The sequence below is a fragment of the Leptonychotes weddellii genome, chromosome 4 (genome assembly GCF_054177405.1).
Source record: "Leptonychotes weddellii isolate Sample4059 chromosome 4, ASM5417740v2, whole genome shotgun sequence".
In the NCBI taxonomy this organism is placed as follows: Eukaryota; Metazoa; Chordata; class Mammalia; order Carnivora; family Phocidae; genus Leptonychotes; species Leptonychotes weddellii.
Genome location: NC_138372.1, coordinates 51,148,793 through 51,165,609, shown reverse-complemented (window position 1 = coordinate 51,165,609; position 16,817 = coordinate 51,148,793). Strand labels below are relative to the sequence as shown.

Here is a 16,817-nt window from a genome sequence, read left to right as displayed (position 1 = left end):
GGAGATATATTCTATTAGAACGTAAGCTCTATGAGGGCAGGGATTTTCACCTATTTTGATTGCTGGTGGGTTTGATTGCAAGCACCTAGAACTATGCCTGGCACAAAGTGCTAAGGGGATACCAGGTAAATGTTGAATGAATAAATGATTGGAAATCCAGAGAGTATGGACACGAGCCACAGATGAGTACAAGGTACTCAAAAAGAAAGATAAAGTAAAAATCTAGATTTAAAAAGCAAAACAAAACAACAACAAAAAAACATGATGAGATCTGCAGGCCCCTAGAATGTTGACAGCCAGGCTTAACCCTCCCCCAACCCCAAAGAGTATCTGAGCTCCTTTCTGTGTATCTGAATAGTCCAAGAGAAGAGACCTACAGAAACCAACAGAGATCTGCAGTCAAAGACCAAATGTCTGCTGCATCACCACCACCACCACTCAGTAAGCCCTGCACACACACACAGAAGTTCTAATCAGAACTAGCTAAGGATAAGTAGGCTTTTGAGGAAAGCTAACATGAAAAACACAGATAAAAAGAAGGAACTAGACATTTTTAAAAAGAAAAACAAAAAAGAAACTCAAAAGAGACAAGCAAGACATTAAAAAAAAAGTCTCCAAAAAGGAAATAATACTTTCCCAGAGATGAAAAGATATTGCATCCATGTAACCAGGACACTTATTATTAAAAAATAAAGTGTGTATGTGGTGGATGGGGAGAGAGATGTGGCATTCAGAGAATAAAAGAGGTTTTTCTTTTTTTAATGCCAAGAAGACAAAGACAACTATCAGTAACAATATCATCAGAATGTATATCTCTTAGGGGAAAAACTTGCAAAGGTGTTGCACTTTGGGGGGATGTATTTAATTAATTAATAACATTTAATTTGAAAATTTCACAAGTATTATTCATAAAGAAAGTATACAGTACCATTAATATAACACTGAAATGCACCTACACAAAATAACAATATTTATTTTATTTATTTAATTTATTTATTTAGTAGGCTCCATGCCCAGCATGGAGCCCAATGTGGGGCTTGAACTCACAATCCCAAGATCAACACCTGAGCTGAGATCAAGAGTCAGACCCTTAACCGATTGAGCCACCAGGTGCCCCAACAATACATATTTTATAAGGACACACACAAATAAGAGATACACATCAGAATTAGAATCTTTGTTGATGAATAGGAAGGGAATGGGAGTAAGGAAGGGAACAGGGTAAAAAAAAACGGAGGTATGAATGAAAAATCTATCAATCAAATAAAAGAAGGCCCATGCACAGATTAATAATAAGGGTAAGTCATTGAGGAAAGTCATTAGAAATACGATTAGCTGAAGCTTCTGCACCAGAGTTAAAAAAGGGAGTGTCCCTAGATTATTCACAATTCTTTTGGTTAGAAATAACAGAAACGCAACTTGTGCAAGCATAAACAAACCAACCAAAAACAACAGACTGGCTTACTGAAAAATCCAGGGGTAGTCGGCTTCAGGAAGAGTTGGATCCAGACTCAAATGATGTCTACAACCATCAGCTCCACTATCCCAAAACTTAGCAGCTTAAAATAACAATTTGATTTTGTTCATGTGTGTTAGGAATTCAGGAAAGCCTCAACTGGACAGTTCATTTCTAATTCACTTGGTGTCAGGTGATGTCTGGCCAGAGCCAGAAGTTTCTCTTCTACAACAGTTTCTTCATTCATGTCTGGTGCCTTGGTGCTCTGTGTCCCCACTCCTACACACACACACACACACACACACTCACATACACACTATGCATTGTAGCTTAGTTTTTACTCAACTGCTATTTCTGTAAGCTACCTTCATGGTAAATAACCTGGCACATCTAAAGTTCCTTATTTCTGTCATCTCTTCAGTAATTCAGTCTGTTAGCATATACGGATGGAGTATGGGGAAATATTCATGACCTTGCAATTATTGTTCAGGGGCCATAGTTTAATCTCTAAAAGAGGCTAACAGGCTTCATGAGAGTAGAACCAAAAATATAAATCTTGGCTGAGAGCAGATCATGTTCTTCTGAAATTGGAGGGCCTGTAGGCAAAGTTCAGTGCATTATAAAATTATGATGCATTATACAAATGTGGGGGCTTATTAATAATTATGGACTGACCACTGTGTCTGCATGGGAAAACTCTTTTCTTTTCAATGTCAGCATACTATAAAAGTTGTTCTCTTATAATGAAGCCATAGAATATTTGGGAGTTTTATTTCTTGTTTGTTTTGGCAGAGGAATGGAGCGTAGTCCGAAATTCCATCTAGGAAGAGTAATCTGGACTCACGTAAGGGGAATTGGGAGAGAAACTCGATCTATGATCTCTAAATACTTTTTATTGTCTACTTGAATGAGTGGGAGCAGGGGCAGAGGGAGAGGGAGAATCAGGCACCCCTCGGAGCAGGGAGCCCCACTCGGAACTTGATCCCAGGACCCTGGGATCATGACCTGAGCTCAAGGCAGACGTTTAACCAACTGAGCCACCCAGGTGTCCTCAAGTGAAGTTTTTAAGAAAATAACTCACTTGCCAAGTTCGTCATTAGGATACTTACTAATTTAAGGATGTTAATAAAGATAAGCTTTCTCTTTTAAGTAGGAGGAGTAAGCATGCTATTATGGGGCAGGAGTGCTGAACATTGGTCCCAGTGTTACCAGCCTAAGAAAAGAGGTCAGGGTGGCAACCGGACTGTGAAACATAATTAATACTTGTAAAGGGCTTAGGGCCAATCAGATTAAGAGGCAGGGTCAAAGGCAAGATTCATTATTACTGCCAGGTTCCTGAATTCCAAGCCGATTCAAAAAATGTGACCTAATCTACCAAAAGCTTTGGCAGATTTACAGAGTAGCTTGACTGAAGTTGCCAGCATTGTACCCCACAATGTCCTCAAATTGCAAATGAATAGAATTTGGCATATGTCCATCTAGCCCCAGAATAATAGCCTCTGCTCTCAACAAAACTTGTTTAATTTCCTTGCTTGGCATTCAGAACCTCCCATGATCCGGTCCCGGTTAGCTTTCATTCATTCCTTCAACATTTCATGAGCCCTGTTATGTGATGCTATAGGAGCTGAGGATGTAACAGTAAACCAAACAGACATGCCTTCAGGGAGCTTACAGCCTGCTGAGGGAGATAGACCATATAAAAAAGGAAATGTACAAAACAGTGTTAGATAATGATTAAGTGGAAAGAAGATTAAGGCATGGTTTAGAGTGACAGGGGAGACAGCTGCTTACAGTCAGGATGGGGTAAAGGAACTGGTTTATCTTCCCACCTGAAACAACCCAAACACAGACAAAATATCTGAAACAATAGTTTGCAAAACACTATACTTCAGGTGACAAGAGGACAGTGATCCCTGAGATATTTAAAAAAAAAAAAAATGAGGGGAGAAAGTCTCCCAGTGTCCTGTCTTGAGGAAATTTCTAGGCACAGCAGAGAGCAGGGAATTAAGGAAGAGTCTGGTGGGCCCCCTGAGTTGAGAAGGTGGGGGTGGGAGCTCAGGGAGGTCAAGGCAGCTAGGACTCACAGGACAGAGCACCAGAAAGAGAGCTGAACAGAAAGAGAACCTAGAGACCAGCAGAAAGTCCCCTTGATGATAATGATGCATATGATGGGAATAATGAGTAATGGGGAACGCATGCAGATGAAGCAACCACCCAGGGCCAGGGAAAGAACCATCTGTAAGATTAGAGGTAACAGTGCCAGATGCTCACACAGGGCCAGGAATGGTGCCTCTTCCTACCAGCCAGACTGGGAAACCTCAAGCCTTATGGAGCGTTGGGTAGACATTCAGGTCTTGCTTCAGTAGGGGAAAAATTAGCTCTAGAGTGATAACTGCTCTAATCTTGTTGGATAAATCTTAAAAGCAAGACCTAAAAGGATAAATCTGTTTCCAAGTAACTTAACTATATTCCAGAACAAAACTCAAGGCTATTTATAGGAATACAAAAATATCTAGCACAATCCATCAGAGGCCTCTGGAAGTAGATCCATGCCCAAATCGGTAGTGGAACCATTCAAGACGTCCAACCTTCCTAGTAACCCAGGAAATAGGGAAATAACAAAAGACACCAGGGAAGGGTTTAAAACATGAGAGGAATGTGATCAGAACACTCTTTAAATGAATGCATCTTTATTATATTCAAAATTTTAATGTGGCGTGTAATTCTCAGGGTAGTCTTAAGACAAAAATAGTCCATATTTCTATTTTTAGAAATACTGAGATAATAGAATAATACCAGTAATAATGCCAGGATCCTGGCATTATTGTTGGTATTATTCTCTCAATACTTCTAGAGCAATACTGAAACACTAAAAAAAAGAAAAAAGTGGGTCAATGGAACGAGTTGTTGTTAGGCAGTCTAGAAGAACTGGTCGGGGAGGGAGGAAGGTGGCAAGATGGTGTTGGAACGTACTATGATTTGCGAGGACAACAGTGAGTACATACGGAATGGGGACTTCTTACCCACCCGGCTACAGGCTCAACATAGTCTGTCACTCTAAGACCCGCAGCAACCCTGAGAACAATGTGGGCCTCATCACACTGGCCAATGGCTGTGAAGTGCTGACCACACTCACCCCTGACACTGGCCGCATTCTTTCCAAGCTCCACACTGTCCAACCCAGGGGCAAGATCACCTTCTGCCCTGGCATCCGTGTGGCCCATCTGGCCCTGACGCACCGACAGGGCAAGAATCACAAGACGCGCATCATTGCCTTTGTGGGAAGCCCCATGGAGGACAACGAGAAGGATCTGGTGAAACTGGCTAAACGTCTCAAGAAGGAAAAAGTAAATGTTGACATTATCAATTTTGGGGAAGAGGAGGTGAACACAGAAAAGCTGACAGCCTTTGTAAACACACTGAGTGGCAAAGATGGAACTGGTTCCCATCTGGTGACAGTGCCCCCTGGGCCCAGCTTGGCCGACGCCCTCATCAGTTCTCCGATTCTGGCTGGTGAAGGCGGTGCCATGCTAGGTTTTGGTGCCAGTGACTTTGAATTCAGAGTGGATCCCAGTGCTGATCCTGAGCTGGCCCTGGTCCTCCGTGTCTCTATGGAAGAGCAGCGGCAGTGGCAGGAGGAGGAGGCCCGGCGGGCAGCTGCAGCCTCCGCGGCTGAGGCGGGGATCGCTACAGCTGGGGCTGAAGACTCAGACGATGCTCCGCTGAAGATGACCATCAGGCAGCAGGAGTTTGGCCGCACCGGGCTCCCTGACCTAAGCAGTATGACGGAGGAGGAGCAGATCGCCTAGGCCATGCAGATGTCCCTGCAGGGTGCAGAGTTCGGCCAGGCAGAATCAGCTGACATCGATGCCAGTTCCGCCATGGACACATCTGAGCCCGCCGAGGAGGAGGAGGATTATGACGTGACGCAGGACCCCGAGTTCCTTCAGAGTGTCCTGGAGAACCTTCCAGGCGTGGATCCCGACAACGAAGCTATTCGAAATGCCATGGGGTCCCTGGCCTCGCAGGCCAACGGGGATGGCAAGAAGGACAAGAAGGAGTAGGACAAGAAATGAGACTGGGCGCAGGGGTGGCTGAGGTGCTCAGGAGGCTGCATAGCAAGGGCGGGATGTAGGGTTAGATCCGTTATCTGTAACCTGGACAACCTGAATCAAGCTTGGCAACTTTTGTTTTAAAAAAAAAAAAGGAAAAAAGTTATTTTAATCGCATTTTCTGAGATTCCCCTGCATCCCGAAAACCATTTTAGATATTCCGAGGACCATGCAGTGTAAATTGGAGTCACAGAGGTTGCAGGCTTGGTATTTTCCAGTCTCACCAGAATCTAAAGCTAAATGAAATTAACAGGTCTGTTATCAGGTGCCAGAGAAAAATACTTCCATTCCCATCACAACTTAGCTCCCAGGTCCACAGAGTTGACTGCGTCTGAGTCAAAACCCAGTGGCGTAGGCTATAGATGGATGGATAATCTAATCATCATCTACCAGGCTGCTTCCCTTTCAGACTCTGCAGGGGCCTTCTATTTCTTCAGGGAAGGTCTGGGGTGAGTGGTTGGCAAAGAGAAGGTTTCTGTTGCACAATTTAATTACTTAGCATCTAAGGACATTCCACATGAGAGCCAACATCCAGCTCTTCTGGCCGAGTTCTAGAAAGGAGCAAGGGCCTGGCATTGCTCAGACTGCCATTACTTCCCCTCGCTCCCGTGGTTTCTGTAAGTGAGAGCAGGGATGCTGGGTACCGCTGAACGTGGAGGAGAAAGCTCGCAAACCTCCTCTGTGAGCCTGGAGGCTGGACGGATTGTGTGGGATGGGAGGCTTTCAGGAAAACTGGAGGAGAGTGTGACAGAGGAATGAGGGAAGAGAGGGAATTTGCCCCATTCAATTCCCAGCTTTCCCCTGCCCGCCTGGGAGCCTCACACCCTCCTCTCCTCCACAGCTCTGCTGGCTGTTTTTCCTCCGGGTCTGGGTTGATTCATTGGGACCTCACTCCTCCTCCCCAAGAATAATTTATTTCATCCAGGACTTCCTCAATCATTCTGTCTTGGAGATACCCATGCCAGAAGGAAAGAAGAACCTCAGTCCTCCTCCTCTCTCCGCTGGAATAGCATTTGAGGGCAAAATGGAGAAGAGGGTGTGACCTTATTTCACTGAGAAAATGAGAAGGAAATGGAAGAGCTGGAGGGGGAGGAGAACAGGAGGAGCAGGTAGAGAAAAGGGGGAGTCCGAAAAGAATAAGGGAAGAAGGGGAGGAGGAGCGGGAAGACACAGATATTAACCACCCCAAACCAGGTCATGTCACTTTGCTGTGTTATTACAATCACTACTCAGGACTGGAAGGTACTTTACATTACACAGATTATACTCTTTTAAAATAGAAAATTAAGATGCATTGAAATCTGAAGAATTAGTAAAATCTAGGCTACAATTTGCCACACTGAAGACATTTTCTAGTCCACCTGTCTATACCTCTCTAACGAGGCAGATAAATATTTTAGGCTTCGTGAACCCTAAGGTCTCTGCCACAACATTCCACTCTATTCTTGAAAGCAAAAGTAGCCAAAGACAATAGATAAATGAATGGGTGTGGTTGTATTCCAATAAAACTTTATTTACCAAAACAGATGGCTGGTGGTCTGGGCCTCTGGCTGTAATGTTTTGTCACAACCTGGTCTACACAATGCCTTTCTTCTTCTTTTTATAATATGAAAAAAAAAAGACACATTTATAATATGCAAACCACCCACATTATTCATAGAGAAGCTACGCATTCACTGTAAAAAAAAGGAAGGAAGGAAGGAAGAAAAAGAAAGAAAGAAGAAAGAAAGAAAAAAGAAAGAAAGAAAGAAAGAAAAGGAGAAAGAAAGAAAGAAAGAAAAAGAAAGAAAGAAAATGTATGCAATATTTAGAAACGTAGGTTACCTGAAATTCCCCCACCCTGGAAAAAAAGGCCCTGTTCAGGGGCGCCTGGGTGGCTCAGTCGTTAAGCATCTGCCTTCAGCTCCGGTCATGATCCCAGGAAAAGGGCGCCTCCTGGGATCAAGCCCCAGCGTTGGGCTCCCTGCTCAGTGGGGAGACGGCTTCTCCCTCTGCCTGCCGCGCCCCCTGCTTGTGCTCTCTCTGCCAAATGAATAAATAAAATATTAAAACAAAAGAAAAGCCCTGTTAACATTTTGCCAAACATCATTGCAGATACACTGATTTGGATGCACGTGTGTGTGTATGTGTGTGCTTCTTTATATGTGAGTGGGAAATTCTATGCATGCTCTTCTATAACCTGCTTGCTATGCTCAAAAATATGTTCAGGGCATCTTCTCATGTGAATATGTTTAGATCTACATCTCTTCACAGGATGCTTTAGAAAACAGTACCGTATCTTTCCTGGACATTTGGGTTGGTTTCCCCATAGCCTCTGCATCTCTATTTCCTAATGGCCCACGGGTTGAAACCCTCCACTGATGGGAATTTTGCTAACTTTTGAGCCCAGGTGTTTGACTCCTAGGCAACCGTGTCTGAAGACTTCCACTTTCCCAAGCTAGAGGGTCTAGCCCTATAGTAATCCAGAAAGCTCATTTTGAGTTAGTAATCAACTAACAGAAGTTACTACCTCAACTTTGGGCCACTCCCACCCAGGCCTCCGAAGGCTTCCACCCACTTGAGGATGGAACTCTGTTGAATTGCCTACTGATCTGTACCCACAGTTTTGGTCATAGCTCCTGCCTGTGGCGATACACGTTTCAACACGTTACTTGGGAATTTCCAAGACTGTGGGTGCTTCTCCCTAACCTAACTTCTACATGGGAAGATGGCAGCCTCTGACTGAGCAGAAAAACCAGTTTGTGAAACACTTACCCAGGTAACCTATTCAAAAGGAGGTAGCTCTCCATAACTTCTAGGGCAGGTTCAGGCGGAGTGTGGCCAGGTGCAACAGGACAAAATTCTTAGGGAGCAAATCTGATATTCCAGAAAAACTGTTGCAAAGTCTGTGGAGACCTCATCACCCACAGACTGACCAATTTGCCCCATTTTTTTTCATCTTTCTTCACCCATCTCTTTCTGACTGATGCTTTCGTTAGGGTGTTGTTATTGAATACTGAATAGCAACGTTCATAGAAGTAGTGCTTCACCTATGAATTGCAACTAATTTTAAAAATCAGTTGTTCTGAGTTATAAAAACATTTCTCTTGCTTGATTCATGAGGGATTATACAGCAGAGAAAACCATCTCTCTTTTTTTTTTAAGATTTTATTTATTTATTTATTTGAGAGAGAGAGAGAAACTGTGCCTTGTCAGCAGTTATGTGTGGGGGGGGGGAGGAACAGGGAGAGAGAGAGAGGGACAGGCAGACTCTGCACTGAGATGGAACTCAAGGCAGGCTCGATCCCAGGACCCTGAGATATTGACCTGAGGGAAACCAAGAGTCCAAGAGTCGGTCACTTAACCTTAACCGACTGAGCCACCCAGGTGTCCCACGAGAAAACCGTGTCTTCTAAAAACATTAATTTCCATAGAATTGGGACCTTGGAGACCATTCTCTTATAATCTCTTTTTTATTTTATTTTATTTTATTTTATTTTATTTTATTATTTTACAATCTCTTTATTTTAAAGACAAACAAATGCCCAGTAAGGTTAAGTGCCCCAAATTCACACAATTTGTTAGTGGCGAAGTCAGGACTTAATCCCAAAAGCTTCATCTCATAAAGTATATTTTACATTACTACACTGCAACTCTAAGGCAAAATTGCTTTATTTATTTGTATTTATTTGTTTGTCTCTAGTGCCATTGGAGGGGTAGAAAATAGTTGGGCCAGAACATAGAAAGGGGAGGAAAAAAAGAGTTTTTTTGAAGGAGGGGCACCTGGCTGGCTCAGTCCACAGAGCATGTGACTCTTGATCTCAGGGTCATGAGTTCAAGCCGCATGTTGGGTGGGGAGCCTACTTAAAATAAAAAGGGGTGCCTGGGTGGCGCAGTCAGTTAAGCGACTGACTTTTGGTTTCTCAGGGTCATGAGATCAAGCCCCATGTTAGGCTCCGCACTCAGTGTGGAGTATGCTTGAGTTTCTCTCTCCATCTCCCTCTGCCCCTCCCCCCTGCACTTTATCTCTCTCTCTCTAAAAAAAAATAAATCTTTAAAAAAATTTGAAAAATTAAAATTAAAAGTCCGAAGGAAAAAAATAGGAAATTAAATAGGTTTATAGTATAAGAAAGGTTAAATGCAATTAAAAACTGTCCAGGTGCCACATGGAAGACCGAGGGGTCAGGCCCTCCTGGGCTGGGCTGTGTATTCCTGTCATGACTGACTATAAGCCCAAGTGAGATCTCAGAGATCATCTGCCTGGAGTGATACTGTGGAGTTTCTCCCAGATCCTCTGCTCAGCGCTGACACATCTCTTCCTGACCATCCCCAGCTGTGCCCATCAGCAGGCATTGCGCTCAAGGAACTGCTTGGCCTATGGCTACACCTCTTCCTAGGAATGCCGGATAGGGAGATTACAAAGGCCCTCTTCCCTGGACTCAGTCTGGTTTAATTCTGAAGAGCCGCCCAACTCCAGTACCCGCTGGGCTCTAGGCCCAGCTGTAAACCACATTGAGAGGCAGCTTCTCCCTCTGCCCAATCCTGCCAACCTCACTTCCTTACAAGTGAGGTGTAACTTTTTAACTACTTGCCAATTAAACTTCAAGTAAGGTGTTTCTTACTTGAAACTCAATCTAAAACACCACCCCAGTTAACACTTTGTGTGTATCCTCAGAATGGGACTAAAACCCAGACTTCCTGCCCCATCATCTTGTGAACCTAAACCATTCTCAACTGTTTTCCCTCTTTTGATGGCTCAAGCTCCTATTACATACAACTTGACCTAAGCCCTCCTCCTACCAGGGGCAGCCTCCCAAGCTGTGGGATGCTGACTACTAGTATATTCTATAAGGTGATTATGCTAGCACAGGATGGGCTGATTTTTCACTTTAACAGTTATCTTAACTGGGGATTCCCCGGAAGCAGACCTTGCGATGAAGACTCAAGTGAAAGTGATTTTTTAGCTCCCAGACCGGCTTCACAGATGTGCCATCTACAGAGTCATGCACATCTGTGCAGAAACACAGGACCTAATACTTGGTCTAATACTCTGCTGTTGCCAGCTGGAAATTCTTGATAAGTTAGGAACATTTTTCTTTATCTTGCACGGGGCCCTGCAAATCACATAGTTGGCCCTGATTAGAATGGGTTCCCAGGAAACACTGGTTGGTAAGGGAGTGGGACCTGGAAGGGTGAGAAGGGCCAGCAAGAATGTGTTATCAAGCAAAATCCCATAGAAGAGGGGAGGGACTTTGGCCCAATCTCATAGGGAGCTCTGTGGACAGCAGAGAGGAGCCACACTGGAGCCGTCCAGCTGGGCGCGCCAGGACTGTGGTATTTATACCTGCATTCTCCTCAGTCCCTGGTGGAAGGGCGGGGTGGGGGAGGGGAACACTAATTCCCAGGCACCTCCCGCTGTCCCTCCTACAGACAAAGCAAATCCAGCTGCTGAGGGCGGTACTCTGTCAATGAGATGCGGGTGTCTCCGACCACACTCTCCGGGCAAGGCATCCAACCACTGCCTCTACCTACAGTATCCCTCTTGCAACCTCGTCAAATTATTTCACTGGGAAGGATACTTGAGTAGGGGTGGAGAGGAAAGTAAGAGTAAAGATGACGGCCTAACCGCAGTCCTTGGCTGCAAGCTTCCCTGGGCCTCACTTCTCTTCAGTTGGTGAAACAACACACAGACATCCCTCATCAATGCCACCAGACTCCATTTCAAGCATGGACTCGGCCCACACTGGTTCCAAGTGACCTAGTTTGGCCTCACCTTCTCTTTTGTCTTCACCCTGTCAAACAAGAAAGCAGATACCTGGGGATAAGCAGGAAGTCTGCTGAGTGGTAAGGTTTCTGCACATCCGTCTTTTTGACTCTTTCTGGACTTTTTGAGGCTGAGCGCCTTGTGTGAGTCATCTTTGTGTCTCTCCATCACCTTTAGTGCAATGCTTGGCACACAGCAAGCGCTCAGTGAATGTTCCTTGAATGGCTGTTTGTATGAATAGTTTGAACTCTGTGTAAACGGAAGGGGCTCTTCAGACTACCTGACCCTGAATCCATTCAGAGAAGACGAACCAAATCCAATTAATTCGTTATGCGGAGCTCTGCCAGGTATTGGGCATTTGGAAGCGCAAATTTCCTGGGGGAGAGATGGAGAAGCTCGTGATGGGTGCATGCGCTTCAAATTCAACAATCCGCGGTTCTATCTCCATTTTCTGGGAAACAAAATCTCCCCATGGCCCCAGGGCCCTTTAAATTTTACTGGGACTGTTTTCTTAAGAAATTCCTGGAGCAGAGCCTAACTTTTGTGTAGGGGGTTGGCAGCGCTCATATTCGCGGCCCAGGGGACGGTTGGCATAGGGGTTAGCGAGGCGTTCGCACGCGAAGGAGACTTTGGAGGAGTCAGAGCCGCCGGGTGGAGGGTCCTGTGAAGTGGGGGGCCCGAGAGTCCTTGAACTTCAGGGCCTCCATGAATTTGGGGAAAGGAAAATGGGAATGACCAAGGCGGCCAGACGTTTGTGGAGCTCTACAGCTCCCGACCTCTCCCCTTTGGCGGGCGGGACACGACACGGGTTCGGCTGCCGAAGCCCAGAACAGCCAGGGTGCCTGGGCCGGAGGGAGGGCCAGGGCCGGAGGAAGGAGTCCGGGGCCGCCGCCGCCCCGCCCGTCGGGCTGTCCGCCCCGCCTACCCCGAGCGAGGCGGAGCCGGCGCCCGGAGAAGCAGGAGGAGAGGTCGGAGCCGTCTCCAGGAGCCCTTAGAGACCGAGTGCCCGGCGGCGGCGGCAGTGGCGGGGGGAGCGCACCGGCAGGCGAGTGGGCACCGAGCGGCGGGCGCAGGTGGCGAGTCTGGTCCCCGCGGGCACAGGGGCGCAGCGCGGGGCGTCGGCCGGCCAATTCGGAGGCCGCCTCCGAGTTCCCGGTGCTGGGAAGCGAGATGGAGGGAGGGAAGGAAAGGGAGGAAGGAAGGAAGGAGGGAGGGAAGAGTGTCCCGGAGGGCGGGGACTGGTCGGGGCACTGGGCGCCGGAGAAGGGGATGGGGGAGGGAGGGCGGGCGAGGGACGCCGAGACCGGGAGGCGGACTGCGCGCTCGCCCTCGACGGGCGGCGGCTGAGGAGAGCGGGGGCCCCGCGGGGCTAGGGCTGGGGACCCGGCCGCTGGGATGGGGGCGGTAGCGGCAGGAAAGGTCTCGCAGCTCGCCCGCGTCCTCGCCGGCCCGCGGCCGTGCGCCCCGCGCCCCATTGGGGTTGGGAGGCTCCCTGTTCCCAGCCCTTCCTTTTGGTGGTGCAGGCTCTGGAGGCGGGCAGGCATCTGGGGGCGACCGGGGCGCCACGCCCCTCTTTCCTACTTTCTTCCGCTCTTTCTTGGGACTAGCGGGCGGGCGAGCAGCCCTGGAACCCGCTCGCCGCTGGGTCTAGCGGGGCAGTAGCGGGGCAGAGAGGAGAGCCCAGCTCACAAGTCCCGCGAGGGACCCCCCAGCAGTGAGTGGCCTCGAGACTGTATTGGCAGGTGGTATGGGGAGGTCGAGGCTCAGACGCGAGTCTTGCGTGAATCTTTTTTTTTTTTTAAAGCATTGTCGGGACCCTTATTACGTGGATCAGGGTGACTCCCCCCGCCCCTTAATTTTAGCTAGGGCAGATCAATTAAAACTAATTTTAAAACCCTGTCACTAAAGGCCTCTGACACTTGTCCCTCGCCTTATGTTTGTGTCTTGTAAACTTAAGCCATTCATAACTTTCGCAGAAGAACTCGTGATTCTTGTTAAATCACCGCCGTGGAGTGAAACTTTGGACAACTGGGAATCCAAGAGAAGAAACTGATGAGGCCTGTTATCTCGTAGTCACCCTTGACCGGGCGTGGTTGTATACAAACAAGGTTATGGAGAAGGAAATGGGCAAAAACCGGACAGAAGGGAGGTCCCCTGCGCCCACGTGTCGGGGCACGTTTAATGGCTGCTCCGAGTGGAAACAAACCGGGAATTTATTAGACCTTGCGGAGTTGGACAAACTTCACATGATTAGCTTCCTTCCCATCAGTTCTTTCCTTCCCTCCCCTGCTGTCTTTGTGGACACTGTTTATATTTCCTGGGGCTGTTGTAGCTTCGTCTGAATGGATTGTCTATAATTAATCTTTTGGATGTTGTCAGAGTCAGGGCTGTGTCTGTGTGTTCTCTCTTTTAAAAGCGGAGTTCGGCTTTGTTTTTAAAGTGCTAGTCACCACGCTGCACCATTGCTGGTGCTTCTCAGCTCTCGGTGTAAATGATCGCAGGATGGCGGCCCTCACCTAGGAGAACCAGGAAGGCAGGCGACGCAGGAATGACGGGGTTGGGTTTTACTATTGCCAAAACAATCACATTCAAGCAAAGAGCTGGGTTTTTTTGGTTTTTTTTTTTTAAGGCCAAATTGTGTGTATTAATAAGGCCCCTTTTCAGTAAGCAAACATGATTCACATATGTGGTTTTTAAAAGTAATCAAACATTTTATAGACTCTTCAGTGATAAAAGGACTCTGGGATCAAATGTTTAGTCCCTTTGCTTCCCTAACAGTTAACTAGCACCATAAAACCCTGGTTTAAGTCCAAAAAAATGCTGAGCAGTCTAGCAACTATGTTTTTAGACCTTATAAAAAAAATGTGGTCGTATTTTTACTGTGTTTAGCCCAGGTAATTCGCTAGGTCTTGAACCCAGACAGCATTTGAATTTGTGTAGAAATACATAAAAATGTGAAACTGTTTCACAAGAGACTGAGAAGATTAATATTATAAGTCTTTCTGTGTAGCAAGCTCCAGTCTCATTTGAGACTCTCTAACAGTGAGATTGGTGGTGTTGGGCTTGTGTTGTCCTCACTTGTTGAAGGACGTGGGTGGTTTGTCAAGTTGTGACAGCAGAGAGTTTCATAGTCAAAACACTTGAGGAAATGGTTCCCAAACGCAAGATTAATTTTGTTTTTTTATGTTGGAAATCTCTCTGAGACGAGAAATTAAAAATTTCACATTTAGAATCACATCATTTATTGCTGTATAAATGGTCAGATTTATATTGGGTGTTTTTTGTTTGTTTTAAGTTTTGTATGTCAGCTTAAGCTTAATTTAGGGAGGTAAGTTGCGGAAGTCAGATTTTTTTGAGGCCTGATTTGGAAGAGAAGCAGTTTATCATCAGTGGTTTGGAGTATGAGTTTCGGTTTAGACAGACCTGGATGGGAGTATTAGTTATTTAATCTTTTCAGGCTGATTGGTAAAGGGGGGTGATAGTGGTCTCTATCTCAAGGGTTTATATGAAAATATATGAAACAATCTTTGCAAAACACTTTGACGGCACCTAACACACAGTTAATGTTCAACACGATTGGATATTTTACTTCTCTAGCTTACTCCAGTGGCAGGCTGTTGGATAAATTACAAGATGGCAGCTTAAGCCTTCTGGAAATGCTAGATAGAGCTATTTTAAATTCCAAAGAAGATACCTTATTTTATAGATAGAGCTATCTATCTAGAGGTATAAAATACCTGTGGACATATGTGTGCCATGTTTCTACCACAGTGCTATGCATAATTATGATTAATGGATTGATAGCTTTAATAGGCTTTTAGTGCTGAAGTTATAGTCATATAATATTTTTAGAGCCAGGCAGTCAGAAACATTTCATTAATCATATTTTAAATTTAAAGAGAGTTTATATTTTTAAAAGTTGTGTTTATTAGCCTGGGTAGGAAATTAAACCAGGAACAGAAATATTTATCTTTAACCAAGTATGATTTTTAATTAAAGTATGAAAAAATGTTACCCAAGGGTTTCTAGTTATTTTTTCATGTACTGATGTTCAGTGCCTACAGATAAGCCATCAGAAGTGTTTAGGACCAATTGGGAGCATTTTGTAAATGTTTTATAAAAGTGTTGTGACTGGTTCTAAACTTTTGTGAGAATGAGTGAGTGCTCAGCTGATTCAAGGACTCTACTCATCACATTATTGAATCAATTTCAAAACTTACAAAATGCTTCTGTCTTTAAAACAAATCCTTTCAAGCACCTGTTGTTTCTTCCTTGACGCATATCAGGTACCTACGATTGGACTGATTGGAATGGTAGTTCCTATAACAGATGACTTCCCATTTTACTCATTGTCCCACAGGGATGCAGAAATGGTGCTTTATGATATCTTTAAGTAATTGTAAAGGGTACAATGTTATTACGAATCGTTCCTTGCCTAGGACATTATATGCTGAAGCAGTGAAGGACTTGATTGAATAAATTATTGATTCTTTTCATTCCTAGAACATCATAGCATAGTGATGGATTCCTGGCTTATGCTTCTAGGTGTGTAAGAGTGTGGGCAAGTTGCTTCATATCTTTCTGCTTCCACGAGGTGTTGTGTGGGATAAATGAGTTAATCTGTCTAAAGCATTTAGAACCAGTGACTGGCACATTGTGTTCAGCAAATATTAATGTTAAATTATTACTTCCTGAGATTTTCTCTATCTAAATATTATATAATGAGCCTGTATTACTTTTGTAACAAGGAAAACAACTATAGGAAATTTTAATGTTTCCCCCAAATCTAAAAAAGTTCAGTAATTTAAAAAGTCCTGCCAAACAATGCTTACAAAGTAAGAGAATATAATTAGGCAATTTTCAATGCATTTTTTAAAAATGTGAAATGGATTGCTACGTTAATTTGTTCAACAGATTAATTCTCCTAGATCTCAATCCCATTTTCCTTTCTTATTAGAAGCTTAAAAAATAGAACAGTAATCCATGGAATTCTATGTTACGATAGGTTAAGTATGGGAAGGGCAGTGTGCACAGTTACAGTGCATTATTAACAATTATAGCTAGGTCAAAAAAAAGTTTATGCAGATGAAGGACAGTTTAGAAGAAAATATAGACCAGTGGATGGTAGGATTCCGGTGCTTTCCCTCTTTTCTATCCAGTTTCCCCAGTGAGAGTGTGTGTGTGTATGTGTGTGTGTGTGTGTGTGTGTGTGTATATTATGTAAAATGTATATATAAAATAAAAAGTCTCCTGTGTAACAGTTACTCAGTAAAAACTGGTTTATTAGCTACAAATAGCAGGATTTTGTTTTAGAAAAAAACACCAGATTGCATAGCAGTTGAAGGTCCTTACATGTCAGAACCTTTGTACTGAGAATTGTTTAGCTGTAAAAGAGAGGCCCTTTCAGAAGTTGTAGGTATAGGGGCGCCTGGGTGGCTCAGTTGGTTAAGCGACTGCCTTCGGCTCAGGTCATGATCCTGGAGTCCCTGGATCGAGTCCCGCATCG

General features: G+C 45.0%; 1 protein-coding gene and 1 pseudogene across 9 annotated transcripts in view; both read left to right on the top strand.

Moving 5' to 3' along the window:
* The first annotated feature begins 4,371 nt into the window (after nt 1–4,371).
* On the top strand, nt 4,372–5,547 carry LOC102730503 (26S proteasome non-ATPase regulatory subunit 4 pseudogene; annotated as a pseudogene).
* A 6,328-nt stretch (nt 5,548–11,875) lies between these two features.
* The window catches only part of GNG12 (G protein subunit gamma 12), a 118,151-nt gene continuing 113,209 nt past the window's right edge, over nt 11,876–16,817 (top strand). For 2 of the 9 annotated variants that reach the window (XM_081818612.1, XM_081818609.1), the window contains exon 1: nt 11,932–12,384. The gene's annotated coding sequence lies outside the window, so the exon portion shown is untranslated. Of the gene's footprint in view, nt 12,385–12,877; nt 13,026–16,817 lie in introns of those variants that run through there. The other 7 variants (XR_014144912.1, XR_014144911.1, XM_081818611.1 and 4 more) reach the window with 7 other exon arrangements.